The sequence below is a fragment of the Aedes albopictus genome, chromosome 3 (assembly GCF_035046485.1).
Source record: "Aedes albopictus strain Foshan chromosome 3, AalbF5, whole genome shotgun sequence".
Lineage (NCBI taxonomy): Eukaryota > Metazoa > Arthropoda > Insecta > Diptera > Culicidae > Aedes > Aedes albopictus.
Genome location: NC_085138.1, coordinates 6,820,230 through 6,845,581, shown reverse-complemented (window position 1 = coordinate 6,845,581; position 25,352 = coordinate 6,820,230). Strand labels below are relative to the sequence as shown.

The following is a 25,352-nucleotide window of genomic DNA, read 5'->3' as shown; positions in this document are numbered from 1 at the left end:
GAACAACCAACCCTAGTTTTCGATGAAATGGTAAATCCAGATCAAATAACATCAAGAAATTATCCAGCACAAGCTAAAGATGGGGCATCGGCTGATTCGACGTCTACAGGACCAGTGAGAACTAGAAGACATCGTGTAGCTCGAAAACCAGAATATTTCAAAGATTATTTACTATATAAATGTGATAGAATGTAGTAGAACTGTTCAAAGATAATTGAATACAATATAACTAATTTAAAATTAGAAAGAAGGAGAGATGTAGTATTGTAGTAGGCTGATAGATCATGATTGATCAAAGTAGGAGTTGGAATAAAACATTCATTCATTGTTGTGACTTGCACCGTATCAGTCCTGTTTCATTTACTGTCCGGATCCGAACGCCTGGGACCAAGCCAAGGAATCGCTACACTACAGCTACCACCCGGGAAAATCCTTCTCCGGATTCCGGGAGAATCTTTCTCCGAATTCCAGTTCAGGACAGGGAGAATTCTGCTCAGGACGTTGGTAGAATACTGCTCAAGATTCGTGAAGAATCCAACTCAGGATCCTGAAGGAATCCTGCTCAGGACTCTGGGAGAATCCATCTCAGGATTCTGGGAGAATCCTGGTAAAAATTGTGGGAGAATCCTGGTCAGGATTCTAGGAAAATCCTGTGCGTGAATCTGAGAGAATCTCAGGTAACAATTTGATGCTGTACAAACGTTTTCTAAGCTATTTTAAAGCAGCCTTTAGTTGAACAAAAGCTGGGCAAAAGAGGCGGCTCTTAAACATCCTTTATTAAGCTCCTAAACATCTAATTTTGGTGATTTTATTCAACTTTTAGCTGATTTGAAGTGCATTGAATGTTAATGTGCGCTGAATCTGTAATTAAGAGAATTTATAATTTTGATAAAAAAATACTTTCGTACGCATTGCTTAACATTTGCGACTTTCTATTTCCAGAGATGATTAGAAATGTATAAATTAAATAATGGAAGAGCTGGGAATTGAACTCGGACCTCCTGATTTATAATCACTTATCTTAGCACCTACAAAACACACAATTGTATATACACTACCCGCCATAAATATGAATTGCATATTGCAACACTCATACTGAATATTGCAGCACCCAAAAATGTTTGGTATCACCCTAAAATGTGATTATTTCAGGTCTTTGAGGGACAAATCATTTATAACCCCCCTAATTCTCTTTCAAAATGCTACTCGTACCCACAACCTAATTGGTTCTAGGTTTACTCTATTTTTCTTCTCTATTTTGGGTGATGCAATACTGAGTATTGCAACGATGCCATATTATTGGCGGGTAGTGTATATCCTCGAAAACGAGAACATTAGTTGTTGTGTCCGAAATATCAAGAACATAAGTTGAACTAAGCCTGTATTGAGGCTGAAGAAGCTACGTAGACTCTACGAAAACATTGTTTTTACAATTATATACAATTATTTGATTTAAGTTTGAACAACAGATGATTAGTTCTGCATGTTGGTGTCTGTTTAAAAGCTGGTTACTAAGATGAATAATATTCTATTCAACTTAATATTCAGTTATCCATGTATTGCTGTTAAAAGAGGTTGAACAAGCCGTACTTCAGACCAATATTAGCTAGCATTGTGTTCAGCCACTGATATCATTAACCAAGCAATGTTCAGCTAATACTCTCACTGTTAAGCATTCATTGTTACTTGGGATGATTCTAGCATATTTTTGTTCAGGATTATGGAAGAAATCAGGGTTGTGGAGGAATCCTGTTCAGAATTCTGGAAGAATTCTCCTCTGAATTCTGGGAAAATCCTGTGCAGGATTTCGGGAGGAACCTGTTTCTTGGGGAATGCTGTTCAAAATTCAGGGATAATTCTAGTCAAGATTCTAAGGGAATACCGGTCAGTATTTATATAGAATACTGTTCAGTGCTTTTGAGGAGTGCTGGTCAGGAGCCTTGAGGAAACCTCTTCAGGACTCTTGAAGAATCCTGTTCAGGATTCTGAGAAATCTCTAAAGAAGGTCAGCAAAACTTCTAGCGAATGACCTGGAGACAACACCGCCAAAGAAATTTTAATAATATGAAACAAGAACTCCGAAAATGCTTGAAGAATAATCATCTCCATTCGTTCTCATCCTTATCAGCGTCGAATGTTGAAAAAATCAGCCATAATGGCAACAAGCAGGCGCAGCATGACACGTTGCACTTCAATTTCAAGAATTATGAGCATCTCTTTTATTTTAATTTCATATCTCACCATCATCGCTTTTCTCTGTCGCTTCATTTTTTTTTTATTCTGCGGGAGCATAAATTCAAATTTCAAGTGGCCACCACCGCTCAGACTCGGCGCCGCGCCGCGTCATTCCATTCGGCCTGCTATGATTGCCGAATGGCCCGGCGATGAGTGCAATCATGGGTTGCTACGAGCTCGGGTGAGACGATGCTCCGGCGCGTACTCGTTAGAATGTTCAAAAGGAAAAGAAAAATATTAAATAAACGTGTCGATGAGTAGTGGGAGGACACGAACGAGGAGCAGAACCGTTTTTCACTTTGATACACATTCAATTCCTCCCGACCCGACTGTCGATGGGGAAAGCCCCAGGCCCAGCTCAGAGCAGAGCGAGAACGATAATGATGACTGTGAAACATTATTCGGCGCGTGTTAAGCTTCGATTGAATGCATGTGCTACCAAACATCGTTTATAAATTTTCCCGACTGTTTGACCGTGATTTCAAGTGGCCTGTCCATCCGGCGGCGGACTCCGGACTCGTGCGAGAGAGATGAATATGAATGAGTGTGTGGAGAGGAAGGCATCTGAAATGACGCAAATTGAACTCATTACGAGTAAACAGCGTTTCGGTGTTTCAAAATTTAACTCTCGTTACCGCAAACATTAGTGCCCAGTGCGGGAAAACCGGGGTTTCAAGCCGGGTCGAGACTGATTGGATGGAAGAAAAATCATTGTCAAGAGCGAAATTGCTCACAGCGTGTGATTCGGAGTCTGGCGATTCTTTGCCAGACTGCGCCGTCTAGTTACATCCAGCATCGGTGGCGATGAGGCGGCGTCATAATGCCGGCGGCAGCAGCATAGAAATCGCATTGTAATGACACCGAGCTCCATCCTCCCCCTTGGCTACAGAGAGGAGACGTATAATCCGTCCAGTCTGGCTGGCGGCCAGAATTCGGTCTGCTCCTGCAGACGGTTCAGCGTTGCCAATTTCAGCAGCAGTTCTTTGAAACAATCATCAAAACAAGCTCAAGTTGGCAATGATGGGTTCTTCCTCAAGCCACCACCTACCAGAGATCCACATGTAAGATCCAAACCAAGTAGGCTGTGTAACAATGCTATGCCATGGGGAATTAGGGGAATTATGGGCCCTTAAAGTGATGAAGAAGATGTTTTGAAAATTTCTTAAGAAATGCTTACAGCGAAATAGTTTTTTGATTCATTCTCTAATGGCAAAGCACTTTCTAAGTCCATTACGCCCCTAGTGCTCCCTCTACCGGTAACGGGGGAAATCCGATGTGTCATCACCGACTGTCGCCATTCTCTGCTCGAGGCTGTCGTCGTTCGTCGTTGGCTCGAAGCAATAGGTAGACGCAAAAAGTTTTTCCCCACGCGCCTCGTAGTTTCCCGACATCCCCCGAGAGCGCATCTTTCCCCGGCTCCGTGTCTTCTTTCCGCGAAACATGGCCACAATAATCCTTTCGGGAAATTGAAAATCGTTGTTTGTTCCGCGTGCTACTGTGCTGTCGTCAGCTGTGCCATCATCGCATATCGGTTGGCATGGTTCTTCTTCGACTCGGATTCGGGTGAGAGTGCATTGAGCTGGAAAGTTCGCAGAAATCGAAGCATGCCTTGGCAGGAGATTTCAATTTGATTGGACGCCTGCTGGGACGGTGTGGCAGGCGTCGTTGCTTGCTGTGATCTAGATGAGAACAGGAATCAACGCGGATTACGATCATGACAGCAGGAAATGTATTTGGATCACACACATAAATACTAGACGGGGCAAATGTCACCGTGGCCAATTAGTGCGACGTCGGAGTAGAAATGTCCACCGTCATCAGTTCAATCCATTTCACACTTATGATGCGGTTGTTGAGATGGACCGATGCCAAGCTCATTTTTGGCGTCCATCGCATCGGTCACACCTGACGAAGATGAGTAGAAAAGCCTTTGATCTCGGGCGGGAAGTGTCATCTCTATGATGGCATCGTGTGCCAAACGAAGAGGAGTTACGGTTAAGACAGTCTGAGTGTTCGTTTCATTTTCGTCTAGCAGATAATTTAGATGATGAACGGTTTCAATGATATGATAAATAATTCTATTTGTCGAAGAATTTGTCGTAATATCTCACTAGACTTTACCCGAAATCTAGAAAAGATTCTCCCGGAATCCGAAGAAGGATTCTCTCATAATCCTGAGCAGGGTTCTCTCAGAATGCTGTGCAAGATTATCTCAGAATCCTGAGCAAGATTCTCTCAGAATCCTGAACAGGATTCTCTCGGAATCCTGAACAGGATTCTCTCGGAATCCTGAACAGGATTCTCTCAGAATCCTGAACAGGATTCTCTCAGAATCCTGAACAGGATTCTCTCAGAATCCTGAACAGGATTCTCTCAGAATCCTGAACAGGATTCTCTCAGAACCCTGAACAGGATTCTCTCAGAATCCTGAACAGGATTCTCTCAGAATCCTGAACAGGATTCTCTCAGAATCCTGAACAGGATTCTCTCAGAATCCTGAACAGGATTCTCTCAGAATCCTGAACAGGATTCTCTCAGAATTCTGAACAGGATTCTCTCAGAATCTCAGAATCCTGAGCAGGATTCTCCCAGAATCCTGAGCAAGATTCTCTCAGAATCCTGAGCAGGAATCTCTCAGAATCCTGAGCAGGATTCTCTCTGAATCCTGAGCAGGATTCTCTCAGAATCCTGAGCAGGATTCTCTCAGAATCCTGAGCAGGATTCTCTCAGAATCCTGAGCAGGATTCTCTCAGAATCCTGAGCAGGATTCTCTCAGAATCCTGAGCAGGATTCTCTCAGAATCTTGAGCCGGATTCTCTAACAATCCTGAGCAGGATTCTTTAGGAATCCTGAGCAGGATTCTCTCGGAATCAAACAGGGAAATCCAGTTCAGTTTCCTGAAAGAATTCTGTTCAGGATTCTGGGAGAATCCTGTTCAGGATTCTGGGAGAATCCCGTTCAGGATTCTGGGAGAATCCTGCTCAGGGTTCTGGGAGAATCCTGCTCAGGATTTTGGGAGAATCCTGCTCAGGATTCTGGGAGAATCCTGCTCAGGATTCTGGGAGAATCCGGCTCAGGATTCTGGGAGAACCCTGAACAGGATTCTGCTCAGGATTCTGAGAGAATCCTGCTTACTCAGAATCCTGGAAAGGTTTCTGTCAGAATCCTGGAAAGGTTTCTGTCAGAATCCTGGAAAGGTTTCTGTCAGAATCCTGGAGAGGATTCTGTCAGAATCCTGAACAGGATTCTCTCAGAATCCTGAACAGGATTCTCTCAGAATCCTGAGCAGGATTCTCTCAGAATCCTGAGCAGGATTCTCTCAGAATCCTGAGCAGGATTCTCTCAGAATCCTGAGCAGGATTCTCTCAGAATCCTGAGCAGGATTCTCTCAGAATCCTGAGCAGGATTCTCTCAGAATCCTGAGCAGGATTCTCTCAGAATCCTGAGCAGGATTCTCTCAGAATCCTGAGCAGGATTCCTTCAGAATCCTGAGCAGGATTCTTTCAGAATCCTGAGCAGGATTCTTTCAGAATCCTGAGCAGGATTCTTTCAGAATCCTGAGCAGGATTCTTTCAGAATCCTGAGCAGGATTCTTTCAGAATCCTGAGCAGGATTCTCTCAGAATCCTGAGCAGGATTCTCTCAGAATCCTGAGCAGGATTCTTTCAGAATCCTGAGCAGGATTCTTTCAGAATCCTGAGCAGGATTCTTTCAGAATCCTGAGCAGGATTCTTTCAGAATCCTGAGCAGGATTCTTTCAGAATCCTGAGCAGGATTCTTTCAGAATCCTGAGCAGGATTCTCCCAGAATCCTGAGCAGGATTCTCCCAGAATCCTGAGCAGGATTCTCCCAGAATCCTGAGCAGGATTCTCTCAGAATCCTGAGCAGGATTCTCTCAGAATCCTGAGCAGGATTCTCTCAGAATCCTGAGCAGGATTCTCTCAGAATCTTGAGCAGGATTCTCTCAGAATCCTGAGCAGGATTCTCTCAGAATCCTAAGAAGGATTCTCTCAGAATCCTGAACAGGATTCTCTCAGAATCCTGAACAGGATTCTCTCAGAATCCTGAACAGGATTCTCTCAGAATCCTGAACAGGATTCTCTCAGAATCCTGAACAGGATTCTCTCAGAATCCTGAACAGGATTCTCTCAGAATCCTGAACAGGATTCTCTCAGAATCCTGAACAGGATTCTCTCAGAATCCTGAACAGGATTCTCTCAGAATCCTGAGCAGGATTCTCTCAGAATCCTGAGCAGGAATCTCTCAGAATCCTGAGCAGGAATCTCTCGGAACCCTGAGCAGGAATCTCTCGGAACCCTGAGCAGGAATCTCTCAGAATCCTGAGCAGGATTCTCTCAGAATCCTGAGCAGGATTCTCTCAGAATCCTGAGCAGGATTCTCTCAGAATCCTGAGCAGGATTCTCTCAGAATCCTGAGCAGGATTCTCTCAGAATCCTGAGCAGGATTCTCTCAGAATCCTGAGCAGGATTCTCTCAGAATCCTGAGCAGGATTCTCTCAGAATCCTGAGCAGGATTCTCTCAGAATCCTGAGCAGGATTCTCTCAGAATCCTGAGCAGGATTCTCTCAGAATCCTGAGCAGGATTCTCTCAGAATCCTGAGCAGGATTCTCTCAGAATCCTGAGCAGGATTCTCTCAGAATCCTGAGCAGGATTCTCTCAGAATCCTGAGCAGGATTCTCTCAAAATCCTGAGCAGGATTCTCTCAAAATCCTGAGCAGGATTCTCTCAGAATCCTGAGCAGGATTCTCTCAGAATCCTGAGCAGGATTCTCTCAGAATCCTGAGCAGGATTCTCTCAGAATCCTGAGCAGGATTCTCTCAGAACCCTGAGCAGGATTCTCTCAGAATCCTGAGCAGGATTCTCTCAGAATCCTGAGCAGGATTCTCTCAGAATCCTGAACAGGATTCTCTCAGAATCCTGAGCAGGATTCTCTCAGAATCCTGAGCAGGATTCTCTCAGAATCCTGAGCAGGATTCTCTCAGAATCCTGAGCAGGATTCTCTCAGAATCCTGAGCAGGATTCTCTCAGAATCCTGAGCAGGATTCTCTCAGAATCCTGAGCAGGATTCTCTCAGAATCCTGAGCAGGATTCTCTCAGAATCCTGAGCAGGATTCTCTCAGAATCCTGAGCAGGATTCTCTCAGAATCCTGAGCAGGATTCTCTCAGAATCCTGAGCAGGAATCTCTCAGAATCCTGAGCAGGAATCTCTCAGAATCCTGAGCAGGAATCTCTCAGAATCCTGAGCAGGAATCTCTCAGAATCCTGAGCAGGAATCTCTCAGAATCCTGAGCAGGAATCTCTCAGAATCCTGAGCAGGAATCTCTCAGAATCCTGAGCAGGAATCTCTCAGAATCCTGAGCAGGAATCTCTCAGAATCCTGAGCAGGAATCTCTCAGTAAGGTTCTCTTAGAACCTTGAGCAAGATTCTCTCAGAATCTTGTGCAAGATTCTGACAGAATCCTGAGCAAGATACTCTCGGAATCCTTGAGCAGGATTCTCTCAGAACCTTGAGCCGGATTCTCTAACAATCCTGAGCAGGATTTTTTAGGAATCCTGAGCAGGATTCTCTCGGAATCAAACAGGGAAATCCAGTTCAGTTTCCTGAAAGAATCCTGTTCAGGATTCTGGGAGAATCCTGTTCAGGATTCTGGGAGAATCCTGTTCAGGATTCTGGGAGAATCCCGTTCAGGATTCTGGGAGAATCCTGCTCAGGGTTCTGGGAGAATCCTGCTCAGGGTTCTGGGAGAATCCTGCTCAGGATTTTGGGAGAATCCTGCTCAGGATTCTGGGAGAATCCTGCTCAGGATTCTGGGAGAATCCGGCTCAGGATTCTGGGAGAACCCTGAACAGGATTCTCTCAGAATCCTGAACAGGATTCTCTCAGAATCCTGAACAGGATTCTCTCAGAATCCTGAACAGGATTCTCTCAGAATCCTGAACAGGATTCTCTCAGAATCCTGAACAGGATTCTCTCAGAATCCTGAACAGGATTCTCTCAGAATCCTGAACAGGATTCTCTCAGAATCCTGAACAGGATTCTCTCAGAATCCTGAACAGGATTCTCTCAGAATCCTGAACAGGATTCTCTCAGAATCCTGAACAGGATTCTCTCAGAATCCTGAACAGGATTCTCTCAGAATCCTGAACAGGATTCTCTCAGAATCCTGAACAGGATTCTCTCAGAATCCTGAACAGGATTCTCTCAGAATCCTGAACAGGATTCTCTCAGAATCCTGAACAGGATTCTCTCATAATCCTGAACAGGATTCTCTCAGAATCCTGAACAGGATTCTCTCAGAATCCTGAACAGGATTCTCTCAGAATCCTGAACAGGATTCTCTCAGAATCCTGAACAGGATTCTCTCAGAATCCTGAACAGGATTCTCTCAGAATCCTGAACAGGATTCTCTCAGAATCCTGAACAGGATTCTCTCAGAATCCTGAACAGGATTCTCTCAGAATCCTGAACAGGATTCTCTCAGAATCCTGAACAGGATTCTCTCAGAATCCTGAACAGGATTCTCTCAGAATCCTGAACAGGATTCTCTCAGAATCCTGAACAGGATTCTCTCAGAATCCTGAACAGGATTCTCTCAGAATCCTGAAGAGGATTCTCTCAGAATCCTGAAGAGGATTCTCTCAGAATCCTGAAGAGGATTCTCTCTGAATCCTGAAGAGGATTCTCTCAGAATCCTGAAGAGGATTCTCTCAGAATCCTGAAGAGAATTCTCTCAGAATCCTGAAGAGAATTCTCTCAGAATCCTGAAGAGGATTCTCTCAGAATCCTGAAGAGGATTCTCTCAGAATCCTGAAGAGGATTCTCTCAGAATCCTGAAGAGGATTCTCTCAGAATCCTGAAGAGGATTCTCTCAGAATCCTGAAGAGGATTCTCTCAGAATCCTGAAGAGGATTCTCTCAGAATCCTGAAGAGGATTCTCTCAGAATCCTGAAGAGGATTCTCTCAGAATCCTGAAGAGGATTCTCTCAGAATCCTGAAGAGGATTATCTCAGAATCCTGAGCAGGATTCTCCCAGAATCATGAGCAGGATTTTCTCAGCATCCTGAACAGGATTCTCTCAGATTCCTGAGCAGGATTCTCTCAGGGTTCGCTCAGAATCCTGAGCAGGATTCGCTCAGAATCGTGGTAGAGTCCAGAATCGTGGTAGAGTCCAGAATCCTGAACAGGGGAATTAGATTTAGTTAAGTTTCAAATTAGTTGGTAAGAAAGTTCTGATGATAATCATAAACCTGTTCTGCAGAAACTCATGCTGCTAAATACATCAGAATGTGTCATACTCCCCTCCCAAGCAGAGCTCCTTTCCTTCCTTCCACTTTGATTATCGGGAGCATTTACCCTGGATGAACGGTTTTATCTTGTGCCAACTGCTTTCCGAACTGCATCAGCCAAAAAAAAAACGATCCGATTGTTGTCATAAAACAGTTTTATCGCTTGCCAACATCATCGTATCGTCCTGCTTGAGCAGCTTCTCTCCTTCGTCCGCGTCGCTCGTTTGTTCCAGAACCATCATCATCGAGCCAGGCAAGCAGCCAGCCAACCAGTCAGTAGTGCAGCGCGTATCGACGAGGTACTTTGTCATAACTTTCCCGCAGCTTCGGTAAAACTCATCTCTCAATTTCATTAGAGTGGTCCAATTTTGGAACGGCTCAGATAATATGCGTCAAAAGAAACATACATGCATTTGTAAGGTTTGAATGATGATAACTTACACTTAAGATTCAAATTGAGGGAGTCAGAAGCAAAGGGGTAAGTGACAAAACCTACTTTCAAGTAAATGACGTTCAAAGTTTTTCATAAATTTTTCATTCAACACATTTTTTTTCAAAATTATCCCAATTTTATCAGATTTATTGTAATTTTTCATATCATCGTAAAAATAATCTTAAAAAAGTTCTTGAAAGCTTGAAATCTGAAGATTTTTTATATGCTCAGCTCAAAATCAACAAATTGGCCACGTACACCCCTGTGCCCTTCAATTCTCAAAGCATAAGGAATTGATTTTCAAATCAATCAGTTCATCCCTTACAAAATTGGAGTCCTTTGGAAAGATGTTCAAACTATATGAATTGAGATCTTGGTTAACGCTTTTTGGGCCAGCCTACGCTTTATACATCCGGTTATCCGATGCTGGGTGGTCCTGGCAATGAAGCGTTTAGCGATCAATTGCATTATATCTTTTCCTGAAAATTTGCTGTGTAACACTTTGTCAAAACCGCAAAAAAAAACGAATTCCAAAGAAAACTATCTTGCTAAAATGCTGCTTGCTTGCTGCTGTAAGCTGTAACTATTCCAACGAAACTTTCATCCACTTGGCACTAATCCGATGTAAGACAGTCACATTTCCAACAACTCGTCCAAACCCGAGACCCGCCTGCGGCGTCGGCGATGAGCCAAAGCAGCTTTACCGCGTCTTGGCCTGCTGTGCAACCGACGGGATCCTTTATTACCGGATGTGTTTGTGCTACGCTCGCCGTGGCATGGCTTGCTACGATTCGATGCTGGTATGATGCGACGGTAGGGCGGATTTTCGGGCAAAGCGCTTTTCCGGCGAGACAAGTTATTAATAGGGGATTTCCGGTGGCGTTGTTCTTCCTGCATGATGATAACAGGAAGCGACGTAGTCTATCGCTGAAGGAGGGACATAGCTTACTATGAGGAAGTTTTTGAATCATAAAACAAGGCGATATGGTTCTCATCATTTCCATCGGAGAGGCGAATGAACCGCGCTGGTTTAAAACCTCTATAATAAACGCAAAAAAAAATAAAAAATTTCATCGGAATGGAACCTTACAGTTTTTAGTCATGTATCTTAAAAAAATAACAATTTTTTGAAAAAGTAACATTAAAAAGTGATTTGAATAAAGCTGTATTCACATATTGCCTTCACATATAAATATTTCCTTGCTACACCCAATGGTCACAAGCAAAAATGGCAAATCGGTCAACTGTCAACCGCTCGCATCAACCTGGTTGTTTTAGATTGCAAAATGGGGGCAAATTCGGTAGCTCGCCTTCGAATACGAACATTTCACACATTCAATTAGTCTTTGCCAGCGCGAAATTCCATCACAGGGAAAGCGCAAATTGGCCCCGAAAGAATAAGTCACGCACCCGGTTAAACCCGGTGGTGGTGTCGAGCAGTCATCGTTCTCGTTTGGACAGTGAGTGGCAGCTTATAAACGGAAAATACAGGGAAAATTAACCGTTTTTCTCGGGCGTTCTTTTCGTTGATGGGACTGCTGCTACTCCCTTGTCACGTATTCCTACCTACAGTCTGGGTCTGACTAATGTGGCGCGGTGTATTTTGACTAGCCAGCTACCCACCTCTTGAAGAACCCGGCGGAGAATCGAAATAACAACACGCGTAATTTGTCTAATGTGCTGCTCAGTTGGCGATATTTTTCCGTGAGATATTCCACACACGCCAACTTGGCCAAGACAGGCCAAACCTAGGCACTAATTTTCCGATTTTTCCTTCCCTTCGATCCAAGTAGGTATGCGCCAGCCGCCGGTTTTCCGTTACGCGCCATGGAGAATGAACCATGACTCTACTACTGTGACTATGGCTACTGCGATGACTCTCAGACGCTGCTGTGGAAAGACGTCGCCGTCGAATGCGGTGTGGCGACGCTTTGGAGCCAGCCAGTCGCCAGACTACTGTGCGAAATTTATGAATGAGTGCGGCAAAATGCGATTATGTACATGTCTGTCTAGTTGGGTGACTTTGGCCTCCCCGGTATACGATTATTGGATGCACGACGATGGTTGGGCAAAAGCCAAGGTGTGGTCAGTCCTATGTGAGACTCACATTGTGAGTAATGTTTTATTTGCGTTTCTTCGTAATCAACGGCTTGAAATAAATGATTAATGAAACGTAAGAAAAAAAAATCCCATATTGTTTAGATTGAACGTCCTTATGAAATTTATGGAAAATTTTCAAATGAAAACTACGAAATAATGATTGTATATGAATTCAATACACTTCCAAAAATCTCAGTACGAACTTCAGCAGATTTATTCATCAGAACATCCGGTGTAGCTTCCAAAATACTTTATCAGAAGAAATTACATATTTTCTTAAATAAATCAAGAAAAAAGGATAATTTTGGTAAAGTTTGAAGAATACATCCAGATATTGCCATAATCGCAAAACATCAAGAAATATACATAATAACAATTTTGCATGAAAAACTTTGAGGCACAAATCTGATAATCGAAGCATCTAACCAAGCTCCAGCTTTTTTATCCTGGTTTAGCTTACTTGAAAAAAAGCAGATAATCCAAATTAGGCACATTTGTTCATGAATTTTAACCATTAATTCTCTAGAAAACGTGAGTCGGTCATTTTGGCAGCCATATACAGTGTATCAAACAATTGTCCGTACAGTATTTTTTTGGTGAAAAAAATTTTTCATTTAAATGTTCATTTTTTTATACATGAATCAAAAACGCTAAAATTTTGACCAATTATAACCGATATATTAAAGTTCCATTGGTAAAATTTTGAGCGAGATCAAATATGTTTTCTGAAAGTCATAGAACTTTCAGTAAAACTTATTAGATTTTTGAACACATTTTCAAAACATTTTATCTCAATATGTACTTGATGAAACTTTTTCATTTTTTTTTTGTGTTACAGCTTATACCTAAGGCTTTCATATGCAGCTTCGTTTGAGGTTTTATATTCACTACAAAAAATATGAAAAATCTATATATGTTCAGAGTGTCATTTGGAAATTTATCATATTTTGATCAACAAAAGTGCCAAGTGTTTTCAACTTTTTTAAACTCTCTTAATGTAATATTTTTATACAGGACCTACTAAACTACATATGAAGAGTAGGTCCTATGGATTTTTCGTTCAGTCAATGCACTTTTATTGGTGGAAAACGTTTGGCAGATTATATGTGCAAAATATAGTAAATTTTTAAACATCGTCAGCTACATAAGCACATTTTTCATATTTTTTGTATTGAATATAAAACCTCAAACATAGCTGCATGTGAAAGCCTTAGGTATAGGATGTAACACATAAAAAATTGAAAAAAAATTCATCAAGTACGTATTGCGATATAATGTTTTAAAAATGTGTTCAAAAATCTTATAAGTTTTACTAAAAGTTCTATAACTTTGAGAAAACTTATTTGATCTCGCTCAAAATTTTACCAATGGAGCTTTAATATTTGGGTCATGATTGGTCAAAATTTCAGCGTTTTTGATTGGCGCATAAAAAAGTTATAAACATTTGAATGAAAAATTATTTTGACAAAAAAATTGCTGTACGGACAATTGTTTGATACACTGTATGTATTCTATGATGTTTCACCTTAAAATGACCAACGAATATGGTTCCAAAGCCCAATCAAGTTTCTCTGGTTAAATAACAAAATATAGTCCAAGAGTATATATTTACTTATTTTCCGATGTGTTATTGGTTAGAGTTCAATGTATGTATGTATGTATATTTGTTAATTTCTACTATCTTGTGTCCCCAAATTAAAACTTATAATTTTAATAACATATTTTTAGCTTGACGTACACGATCAAAACATTTTACTAAATTGTGAGTTATAAATATTTTTGGACCCTCAATGGAGTAGTTCGTCGATGTCAAATTTCATATTTCAAGTTAGAACTTTTCACCATTTTACATAATTCGAATTTATTATTCGTCGGTTCTCGAATTCGGAAAAAAATACTGTTGCGATCAAAATACCATGTTAGATTGTATTATTCACTAAAGACGATGTTTTGCCTTTTATGTTGAGACCCAGCAGGAGCTACTAACAACATTTTTGGAAGTCTTGATTATGATTATGAGCATTTTGTTTTTTTTCTATTTAGCTCGTACATATTTTAGAGAAATTATTGCAATGTCTTATTTTTCTGGATAAATATTTGTCAGATTTAAAATCATTAATAAATTTAAGGAATTTATCTTGTTGCATAGAAGAATATGTTGGAGAATTCCATGAAGAGAAATGCTGTATGGAAAAATTGAGGCATTTAAAAAGGGATTCACAGTGACATGGAACAAGTTAAAACAGATATTCCTAAATATTTCTTAATTTCAACAATTTCATCAGCTATTGGAAAAGTTCCTGGTAAAATTTCATGTAGTTTCCCACTTGAATTTGCTAGGAAAAATGTAAAAACCATTGTTTATTTCAGTTTTTGCTAATAAATCACTTGCACCAACTATAGGTACACGGTTCCTATTATGGAGGTAAAATTTAACATTGGTTCCTATAGTGGCGCATCCCATTGAATTTTTATGGGACCCACCACTATAGGAACACTACCACCACTATAGGTGCAAGGGAGCAAACATATTAAGGAAAATAATTGTTTAAAATAAGTTTTTCGGCAAATCCAGACCATAAAACTGAATTAATGTTAATGGTAAGTAGAAAAATAGTAGTAATATACAATAGAAATAAAGTTTTAGCACTAAGCATACAAAAAATCATTGTTTTTTGAGGAAAATAACAACCCGTCTAAAGGCGGTATTGGGGAGCTGAGCAAATAAATGTTCAGGCACCAGATTGATGTTGCTGTTCCAACTTATCAATGCGAAGAAGGATTTGTTTATAAAATCTCGTCCATTTTTTGTTTTTTAATTAGATTGGAGGTTTCCGATACATTATGGAATGTCGTCGCCGAGGAAATTTGTGCCTTCTAAGTGACCGCCAAGCCGAGAATCTCCTGGATTCGCTGGATTTTGAATTTGACACAGATAAGGAGGTTGATCCCGTAGGCGACTTCGAAAGTGACGATGATTACTATTCCGACCCGGAAATTGAAGAATTCTTTTCGTCACCATCTCCATCGAAACGACGTAAAGAAGATAGCACCGAGAAGGAGAATGCCCCGACGACGTCAAATGAGCAACGTTTACTCGTGGGGCCCGGAACATTCACAGGATCGGCTGAAAAAATCGATCCTAAGGCTGCTGAATTTAAGAACATTAAATGGAAGCAGGGAAACCTTGTGGTTCCTGAGGAGGATCTCGTGCTCGAAGAACCTGAACTCGAGCAGTTCAAGCACTTGGACACACCGTTCAAATGTTTCTCTTATTTTATCGACGGGATTCTAGATTACATCGCAGCTCAAACAAACCTTTATGCAAAGGAAAAGGACATCATGAATCGCTTTTCCACAACAGCATTGGAAATAAGAAAGTATTTCGGGATCCTATTTTACATGTCTGTCTTCCGATACCCGAGTATAAAATCTTATTGGAGTGAGTATGCTTTTTTGCCGATTCGAAACACAATGACCCGGAATAAGTTTGATGAGATACGCCGGTACTTGCACTTTAACGATAATTCAGCCATTCCTTCTTCGAAATCCGAGAAGCATGATCGACTGATCTGATTTTAGACCTATTATTGATCACTTCAATGACAAGTTTCAGTCGATTCCATTAACCCAACACCTTTGCGTAGACGAGAAAATGTGTGCCACAAAAATGAAAGCGATTATTCGGCAATACTTAGCAAATAAACCTCACAAATGGGGGTTCAAGCTTTTTGTTTTGTCGGACTCATATGGATTTTCATACCGCTTTGAAGTTTACGGTGGAGCTGGTGATAACGTAATACTTCCAGGGACACCTGACTTAGGTGTGAAGAATTAGCAATAAGTTAAAATTCACAAATACAAAGAAATTAAAAAAAAAAAAAAAAAAACACCTGACTTAGGCGCAGCAGCGAATGTTGCTGTAAGATTGTCTAAAATACTTCCTGACTTCAAAAATCACATAATGTACTTCGACAACTTGCCAGGAGTATGTTTGCAGTCTTTATAAAGTGTATCAAACTGGTATAAGAATTTGAATAATCTTTTAAAGTATTTTTGCTTTGGGAACTATTCGCAACAATCGAATCCCCAACAACAAACTCCCAACGTTGAAAAAGTTTGATCGCGGATATTCAACGGAACGTGTTGGAACAGTTCATGGAGTAACAATTTCAACGACGGTTTGGAAGGATAATTAAGCGGTGAGACTGGCTTCGTCCTACGTAGGCACCAAGTCAAGAGCCGAAACGGATAATGGTGATAATGGAACCGTTTCCTGATTCGTGCGGTCCACTAAGCGTCGAATTGACGTTCCTTGTCCACCCATGATACGTGAATACAATCATCACATGGGAGGTGTAGACATGGCTGACGGGCTCATCGGGCGCTACCGTATTCGGGTGAAAAAGAGGAAGTATACAAATCGTCTAATGTACCATTTGCATGATTTGGCTATGGTGAATGCGTATGTGCTATTCAAACGCGTACACAAAACAGATCAATCTTCCGGGTTATATCAACTACCTAATTTTCGTTCCGAAGTTGCGAAGGTAATGTGCACATTTAAAGCTCCGGAAGCTTCTAGACCTCCCGGTCGACCACGCATTATCGTTACAAAGAAAGCACCTATTCCGAAGCGAGTATATCTTCCTCCCACCGAAACCAGATATGATGGTGTGGATCACTTCCCGGAAATAGTAGCTCGGCCCGGAAAAAGAACGTGCAAAAATCCATGTTGCAAGTCGGAAACGCAGGTGAAATGTCGTAAAAGCAACATCCATCTATGTCTACAGACAAACAAAAACTGTTTTTACGAGTTCTACCACCGGGAATAAGTATTACGACTGGTATTGAATGATACATGTTCAATTGATTTTTTTTCTCTCAACTCCCCAACCCCGCCTTAAGGAGGGTTATTGCTGTTCAAGTTTCAATAAAAAATACTAAGTTTTATGAACTGGCAACATATTTTTCGTTTTTCTTGTCGCAAAACCACCCCGCAGAAGTTTTTAATGCAAATCAAAAATTTGGGTATTAGAGGGTTAATCTATGGAATTAAAGACACTTCTAGAACTTTCTACAGAATTGATGCTGCACAATCTTCTCAGATTTCGAAAATCTTGAACGATAGTAGAAAGTTCTGGAAGACTTTTTGAAACCTCATCTCCCTTCCTATTAATTCTTTGCTTTTTCTTCTCTTTGTCTTTCTTTTTCTAGATTGTACAGTGCTGTCCCCACCATTTCACTGTACGTGAAATATTTCAGGTGAAACTTTGCTAAAATAGACAGGTCACTCCAGGATTGTCTTTTGTGCACCCCTTCGCCGTTTTTGATCTCCTTAACCCTTGGGGGCCGAAGGTGTCAATGAACCCCAGCGAAGTTTTCAGAAGCCATTGTATCAATAAATATGCGAAACAATGCACTCAGCATTGGACTCATCAGAAGCGCCAGAAGGTATTCTATCATTGAAACGTCTGTTGTAGGGTTCTTTTCCAATGGAACAATATTCTGGAAAAGAAAAACGCCACAAAGTATACTTCCAAGTATGTACATACATTTCACTCGTGAATGCCTGGTATAGGGTTCTAATATATAAATTGGAAGGAAGCTTCCAAGAAGCTTCTCAGCTAATAGGAATTTTTCTATTCATTTCAGACACCTTAGACTTGTTCAGACTTGTTAGAATCCCAAAATGGCCGCCACAATGACCGACTTTGGCACCTACTCACGGTTTCAAGCGCACAAATCACTTAGTAAAAACCAGCGCACCTGATCTTCTCATTTTAACCTAATTACAAGTGAGCAAGAACAGAATAATAAAATGCACTGTTGTTTGAAGCCTGCTTCTTGAGATTTGTGCGTTTGAAGTTATGATGCACTGTTGAAGTGGGATTTCAAGACGTTTGTCCTTAGTGAATGTTTGGGGCTCATCTATATCCGAAGCAGTAAACTCACGGGTATTTAGCAAAATCATGCAGAGGGTGACGGGTTCGAATAACGGACGCCCCTTGAGCTTTTCGCAATAGAAATTTCGAATTTGAACGTTTCATATAACTGGAAAAGGTTCTTCCTCTTTTATTCTGGAGCGTTCAGAAGCTTCGGGAAAGTTCTCGAAAATTTAAGAAGTACAATGCTCCAGAACAAATCAGAACGCTTTCCTTTTTTTCTGAAACATTCTGTAGCTTCCAAAAAGTTCTCGAAAGTTAAAAGAATGTTGATGTTCATGAACATTCCAAATTGTTCTTCTTTTTTTTTCAAGCATCCTTCCAGAGAATTCTCGAAAAATTTTGAAGTTTTATATAGCTATGGTGAAACATTTCAATGAAGCATTTCAAGGCGTTACGGACAGACAGACAGTCAACGCTGGGATTTTATATTATACGATAATTAAATGTATAATTTTAAACAAACGACAATTGCCTTGGAAATAGAAAAAAGATCAAAATATTTAACTAGGGCTTTTTACAGACAAGTCATGTCTGCAGGATTTAAGTGAATGCCTTCTTTTGAATTCTAAGAAATTAAAAATATTCAAAATTTTCTTCAAGGATTTTCACAACATGAAGATATTGCTAATTTTTTTGATGAATAAGGTAAGTTTTTCGGAAATTATTTCAAGAACCCTAAAATTCTATCTACAATTTTTTCAGACACTCAAGTCTCTAGCAGTTGTTTAAAGATCCTCATGAAATACGCATGATCGTAGATGACCGTACAATTTGTAGTTGCTGCTCCATGATAACAATAGAAATTGTTTTAGGAACAAACAAACGAAGCTTGGAAGTAGCTTACCGTTCTCAGTGTGAACTTTCGAAAATTCAAAACATTACTGAAGCAATAACGGCGCCGGCCACGTCCTTGCGGTCATCGAGGAAGGGATGAAATATCAGTGTGACGTGGGTTGGTACAAGAGACCGAGATCACCACATCTTCTCCACGACTATCACGGGAAGGAGTTTTTTTTTACATGGGAAGGGGGAAAAGTTGCATGCTCTGGATTCACTTTGGTACCTAAGTGATGTGATTCATGCAGCCTCTATTCAAATCAGAACACGTATTTTTCTTCCGACTAATATATGACACATGTCGACACCGAAAACTAAGAACCATTCAAATTTTGCATTTTCGTAAATGAAAAAACAGCGAAAGAATATGTTTTTAACAAAAAGTGCCGTCGCGTTAAGTGTTGTTCCTTTGAATTCCACTAAGAATTTGCATCCTTTGACAGATACGTATTTCGACCTCAACTGTAAGGTCGTCTTCAGTGTCTTGTACTTGAGTCGAGTCAAGTACAAGACACTGAAGACGACCTTACAGTTGAGGTCGAAATACGTATCTGTCAAAGGATGCAAATTCTTAGTGGAATTCAAAGGAACAGTACTTAACGCGATTTTCTTTCCCCTAACAAGCCCAGGTTAATCATCATCAAAAAGTGCCGACTTGTGCGACAATTGACGTGACGAACTTTTCAATATTTGTTGGGTTAATACACGAAAGATATTTAATTTCTGTATTATATACCGATTATTATTTTAATAATATGGAACGAACTCACCGATAAATATCCATCCAAGCGTCCAGTGCATGTACTTCTGCGGACAAAAGCGCCATTTTGCCACTGATTAGCACCGCCATCGCGAATCATTCTGAACTCCACGAAAATGGCACAGACTAGAATGTGCTAATTACTTAGTGTAAATCAATTAAGAAGCTGGTGCTACCTGGCACTGCTACGAGAGTATGCACATAACTGGACAATATACATGTCTTCAGCTGAATGACCATAAAGTTCAACAATATAGTTTAGTCTACCAATAGCAATCAAACGAGCGAGTTCGTTATCGTCCTGTGATCCGAAATATCCCCCAGTGTTCGACGATTCTTTGGATCTGTTAAGGCGTCGGGATGTAAATCGCGAGGTTCCTGGGTCAACGGTAAAGGTTGGCTAAGGTTTGCGGTTCGGATATAGTTTACCCATTAAACCCGTATACTGCCATTCCATTGCAAAGTAACGTAAGCGCCATTCCAAATCTGGACGTCTTTTGATATATATGAATCTTGTGCAATGATGACACCGTGGTATGTCAGCTGTATTATAATAAAAGATATAGTGGTAATCTAGCATCTATGGAAGAAAACATAGCGAACGATCAAACGATGTATGAAAACGATCAATGTCGCTTACGTCACTTGGCAGAATAACGGCAGTATCGGCCTGATTCAGGGCAAACGAACTAAATATCTCGCCGTTCAGCAAATACTCAACAGATTTGAATAATGTTTTACAGTATACTCGAATAGTTTGTAAAAATCAACTGAGAGCATCGGAATGAGCCTTGTGGCCGAAGTTATTCCGGTGGATCAATAGAAATACACTAGAACTCCAATGGCGCTGTTGTCACTTTTCCTATTTAATTAAATTGATAACTCTAATTGTAAATAATCATCTTTTTAGGTATTCATCTTGTAAAGGATATTTTGTTTTGGCAAACAAAATTTATTTGACACTTCTAGTACCGCTAATGACGCTGTAAGCGCGTGGCAAACTAGATGTTAGTCACACGAACAGCCCCGACATTGGACTTCTGTGGCTAGTTATTCTACTGGTGGATCACTGGGTCAGATTATTATAAAAAGGACTGTTTTTCAGTACACTGCGTGTTTTTCATTATGATTCGCAATTAAATTCACTCTATTACTGTGAAAACTTACACCTCTACCTTCGAACATTGTTTTTAAACAGGAACTACCTGTAGAATCGCAAGAGGAATTTCTATAGGAATCCTCAGAGAAATCTCTGGAGAAAGAAATGTAAAGGAATTCTTGCAATCCCAACAGGCATTTATGGAGGAATTCCAAGAGGATTTCTCCAAAGATTTCTCTGGGATTGCCTGATGGGATTCTCTAGAAATTCAGACTGGGATAAAAATACCTTCAATGATTCCTCCAGTAATTTCACCTTGGATTCCCCCGGGGAATCCACTCAAAGTTGCTCCAGGAATGCTTCCTGTTATTCCACCAGGGATTTGTTTCGAAAATCCCGTGAATATTAGCTTGTCCAGTGATTTCTCCAAGGATACTTTCAGATATTGCACTCGAAAATTCTCCAGAAAATCCTCCTGTATTTCTTTTAAGATTACTCCAGAAATTTCTGCAATGATTCTTCCGAGAATTCCTCTGACATTACCACAATTCTTGATGGTATTCATCCAGCAATTCCAGCTGTAATTTACACGTGGACTTCACTAGAAATTTAGTATTCCTACTGAGAACCCCTTTTAGATTTCAGGAACTACTGCTGGAATTTCTCTAGGACTGCTACTGGGATTGCTCTAGACATTTTTGGCAGGAATTTTACAAGATTTTTTTTTCTGCGTCTTCCAAGCAATATCTGCAGGGAATCCTATATGAATTACATGACAACTCTGAAGATTTTCTTGCTGAAAAAGTATGACAAATCTCAGCAAGAATTCCTGAAGAAATCTTAGTAGGAGAAATACTTACTGGAATACAAAAAGCAAAACCTAAAGAAATATTTGAAAAAAAAAAACTCTGAAGGAAACGTAGCAGGAACTCCTGAAAAAAAAAACTTCAAGAAGAATTCATTGAGGGAACCTAAGAGGTTTTTTTTGTGAAGAACCCCAGTAGGCATCCCTAGAGGAATTCCAAGAGAATTTACCAAAGAAATCTTTTCAGAAATCCTCTTGGAATTGCTCAAGGAATGCCTGATGGGGTTCTGCCGGAAAACTTATGCTCAGATTCCTCCATGGGTTTGTTCAAGAATTTCCTCAAGATACCCTTAGCGATTTCTTCAAGGAATCCTCTAGGAATTCCTCTCAGGAAACCTTCCGGAATTCTTACTGGGATTCCTTCATGAACTCCTACCCGAATTTCTCCAAGCATTTTTGCTTGAAATTCCTGGGAGGATCTCTGTAATCTCTGAAAAAAGTTACAGCAGGAATTGCTAGATGAATTCCAGCATGATTTACTAGAGGTTTCCCCAGAAGAAGTCTTGGATAAATTTCAAGAGAGATTCCTGCAGGAATTCATGGAAAAATATCTGGAGGAACTACTTAAAATACACCCAGCAGGAGTTTGCTGATGAATCTTTCGAAAAACCCCTATAGAAATTACAGAAGGAAGTTCTGCGGGAATCTCAGTGGGCACTCCTAGAGGATTTCCTAGAGGTGTTCCTGAAGGAATTCTTGGGGAAATCCATGGAGAAATGCCAAGAGGAATTCTTGAAGGAATCTTCTTAGAATTTCTCCACAAATGCCTGATGGGGAATTCTTGCTAATGTTGCTCCAGAGGTTTTTACAAGTAGTAATTACTGTCGGGATTTTTCCATATTTCCTTCTTGGGAATTTCTCTTGGAATACCAGTAGAAACTCTTGCTAGAATCTCTACTAGGACTTCTTTAGAAACTATTGCTGAGATTTCTCAAATATTGTTAGCTGTGATTACTTCAGTGATTGCTCTTAGGAGTTCTCCAAGTATTCCTAAAGGATTTCTAAAAGAAATAGCCTGAGAAATTCCAGCAAGAGGTCTGCATTATGTATCCTGCTGGATTCCACCATAAAATCCTGAATGAATCCCAGCAGCATTCCTGGAGCAATCTCAGCGAGAATTCCTGAAGGAATCTAAATCGAATGTTCAGCAGAAATTACTGAATTAATTCTAAGAAAAGCTCTCAAGGAATCACAGCAGAAAATTTTGAAGAAATATCTGGAAGAATCACAGCAAGATTTTTGTAGGTATCTCAGCTGTAATTTAATGCATGGGGAATTCCAGCAATAACTACTTCAGGAGTCCTTGTATCACTCCAGGAATTTCTCTGATATGCCCCGGTAATTACTGTGGTTTCTCCAAACTAAAAAAAAAAAGTGATACCAGAAGACCATATGTCTCTATGCTCTATGATACGATCAAAATGGCTCTACCCCATTTGGCATAATGCCATTTGGCATAACGCCGTTTGGCATAACGCCGTTTGGTATAATGCCATTTGGCATAAAGGCCATTAGGTATAATGGCCATTTGGCATAATGCCGTTTGGCATAACACGAAGAACAGCCTTCTTGGTAAGAATGTGCATAATATTTGTTATGCCAAATGGCCATTATGCCAAATAGCCGTTATGCCAAATGGCTTTTATGCCAAATGGGGTAGAGCCGATCAAAATGATAAATAGGGTATTGGTGTTATATTATCCTATTTAACAAAAAAATTTGTTCTAATATACTATAAGGTGTTCATAGGTTTAATTCTTTTAAACTTTTGGAATACTATTTGACAAAAATAAGAACTATCCCGTGCTGAAGAAGATCCACAACAAAAGGCCGCCGCCACCTTTGGAGTTTTCTCATGCGTAAATTTCTCATTATCACTATAGAAAGATGTTGTATCAAAGCAAACCATGCTCATCAAAAGTTCCCCGGTGGCGCTTCAGTAAGCGATGTGATGACACAAAATCGATTTCTTCTTCTATCATCGCTAATTGGAATTCGATCTTTCCTGTTCCTGCAGCGGCCACCTCCTTGCGACCGACCGAAGACTGTGTTCGAGTTGTAGGTAGGTATCAATGCCTGTCAGTGACAGCCAGCGATAGGCAGGCACCCCTATTTAGGTATCGTTAACTTTTTTGCTGAGGAAAAATGTAACACAGCTGATGCTGCACACGCGAGCCCTTATTTTTTGCGAAGGGAAGCTCTCCCATTAAAAACAGACATCCTAACGACGACGACGGGAAAGGAATCGTTTTCCCTAATGTGTCTCGTTTTTTTTTTGGTTGTTATTTTGAGGTTATGTAAGTATTCCGTGTTTTTCCTGCGCCCGTTTCGAATTCCCGTCGACTGAGGATGGGAGCGTGGGCGAGAATATGGTTATTGTTATTGTGTGTTCTGGCGAGAAAGTTTTCGAGGGAAATTACGGGGTGGTCGACAAGTTTTAAATTTCCGACGGTGCTGTGGGGAGTCGAATTTCAACCCATCCGGAAAGAGGTTGCGAACTTTATCGATTTTGTTCTCGCTTTGCTGCCCATTCTAGGAAGGCTGGCTTGCGTTCGAAGTGAGCAATACGAAGGGTTACTGCGATGGATTATTGGGTCAAGGTTAATGAAGATTTATCGCTAGGCTAAAGGTAGGCATGGGTTTTAGTTTTCAAGCATGCAGTAAGTATTGGGTAATCACCTTTATCCGCTTATCGATCGTTGACCATTGCTGGGAACATTTCTTAGAAGTATTTTCTTTCACTTGTCTAGCACTTCTCCCAAATCATGATACATCATCATCAGCTGCTGGTTGTCAAACTGCACATTCCCCACAAAACTTCAACTAAGAATCACACTTCACCCCGCTGAATCCCAGTAACAGAAATAATATTCCGCTTCGAGTTCCACAGCACTGAACCATAAAACACTCAAAATTAATCGCACAGAAAACCCGATGATAATATTTTCCGTCAAATTTTCCTCTCGATAGTATTTCCCTTATTCCTTATGTCACACAAACAACCCTCAGCTACTTGTCCTGTCGTCGTAGTAGGCTACGGCGACGACGACAACGGTTCCTTAGACGGCGAAGTGGTGAAACAACTGCGGGGTAACACAGCAAGCGTTGACTTACAAAATTTGTCGTCCGCGGTTGCCCAAAGAAACCCCAGAAATTCGCCGTCAAATTAGCATCGAACACTGGAAACGCGCCAACCCACCATTCACAATCCGGAATTAGTGTTCTGACCGTAGTCACCACCAGCTAACGGGGATGATAATTCGACAATTTACACGACACACGAAATCTCGGGACCGTCACAAACAAAAGGGAAATTGTGCACAGTTCGCGTAACACTCACCCTCCACGCACTTGCACATAAAACTCACACAATCGAGTGAGAACATTTGCTTGTTTTTTTTTTCCTTTCTTGAATCGTAGTAAGCTTTGACTCTGACAATACAAACACATTCAACCACGATTGAGGAAATGCTTGGGAAAAGGATGTCACACGCATACCAGTCCAGTGGGTGACCAATGAAACTTTTCCAAGATGGCGACGGGGGATTTTGACAGCTCTACCAGTAGGCAGGTAGTGTGCAGACAGGATGAAGGCTCGTCGCATCTCCACGACTGTTTGGGGTGAGTTCCCACCAATGGAGACGAGGGGTCAATTGTTTGGTGGTGTATCGGCACTGCTCATGCGCCAGGGACGAAGTCCTAGCATCGGTCAGTTAGTGAGTGACAGAAGGAAGGTTGAGAGTACCTACTGTAAGGAAGAATCAACCC

The 25,352-nt window shown here is 40.9% G+C and overlaps 1 protein-coding gene across 15 annotated transcripts in view; it reads right to left on the bottom strand.

The window, feature by feature from the left end:
• Positions 1–25,352, bottom strand: part of LOC109432457 (uncharacterized protein CG43867) — a 917,308-nt gene that overhangs the window by 77,826 nt on the left and 814,130 nt on the right. Inside the window, exon 1 of one of the 15 annotated variants that reach the window (XM_062860255.1) lies at positions 24,264–24,988. The exons of the other annotated variants lie outside the window; for them this stretch is intronic. The gene's annotated coding sequence lies outside the window, so the exon portion shown is untranslated. Of the gene's footprint in view, positions 1–24,263; positions 24,989–25,352 lie in introns of those variants that run through there. 15 annotated transcript variants of the gene reach the window in all.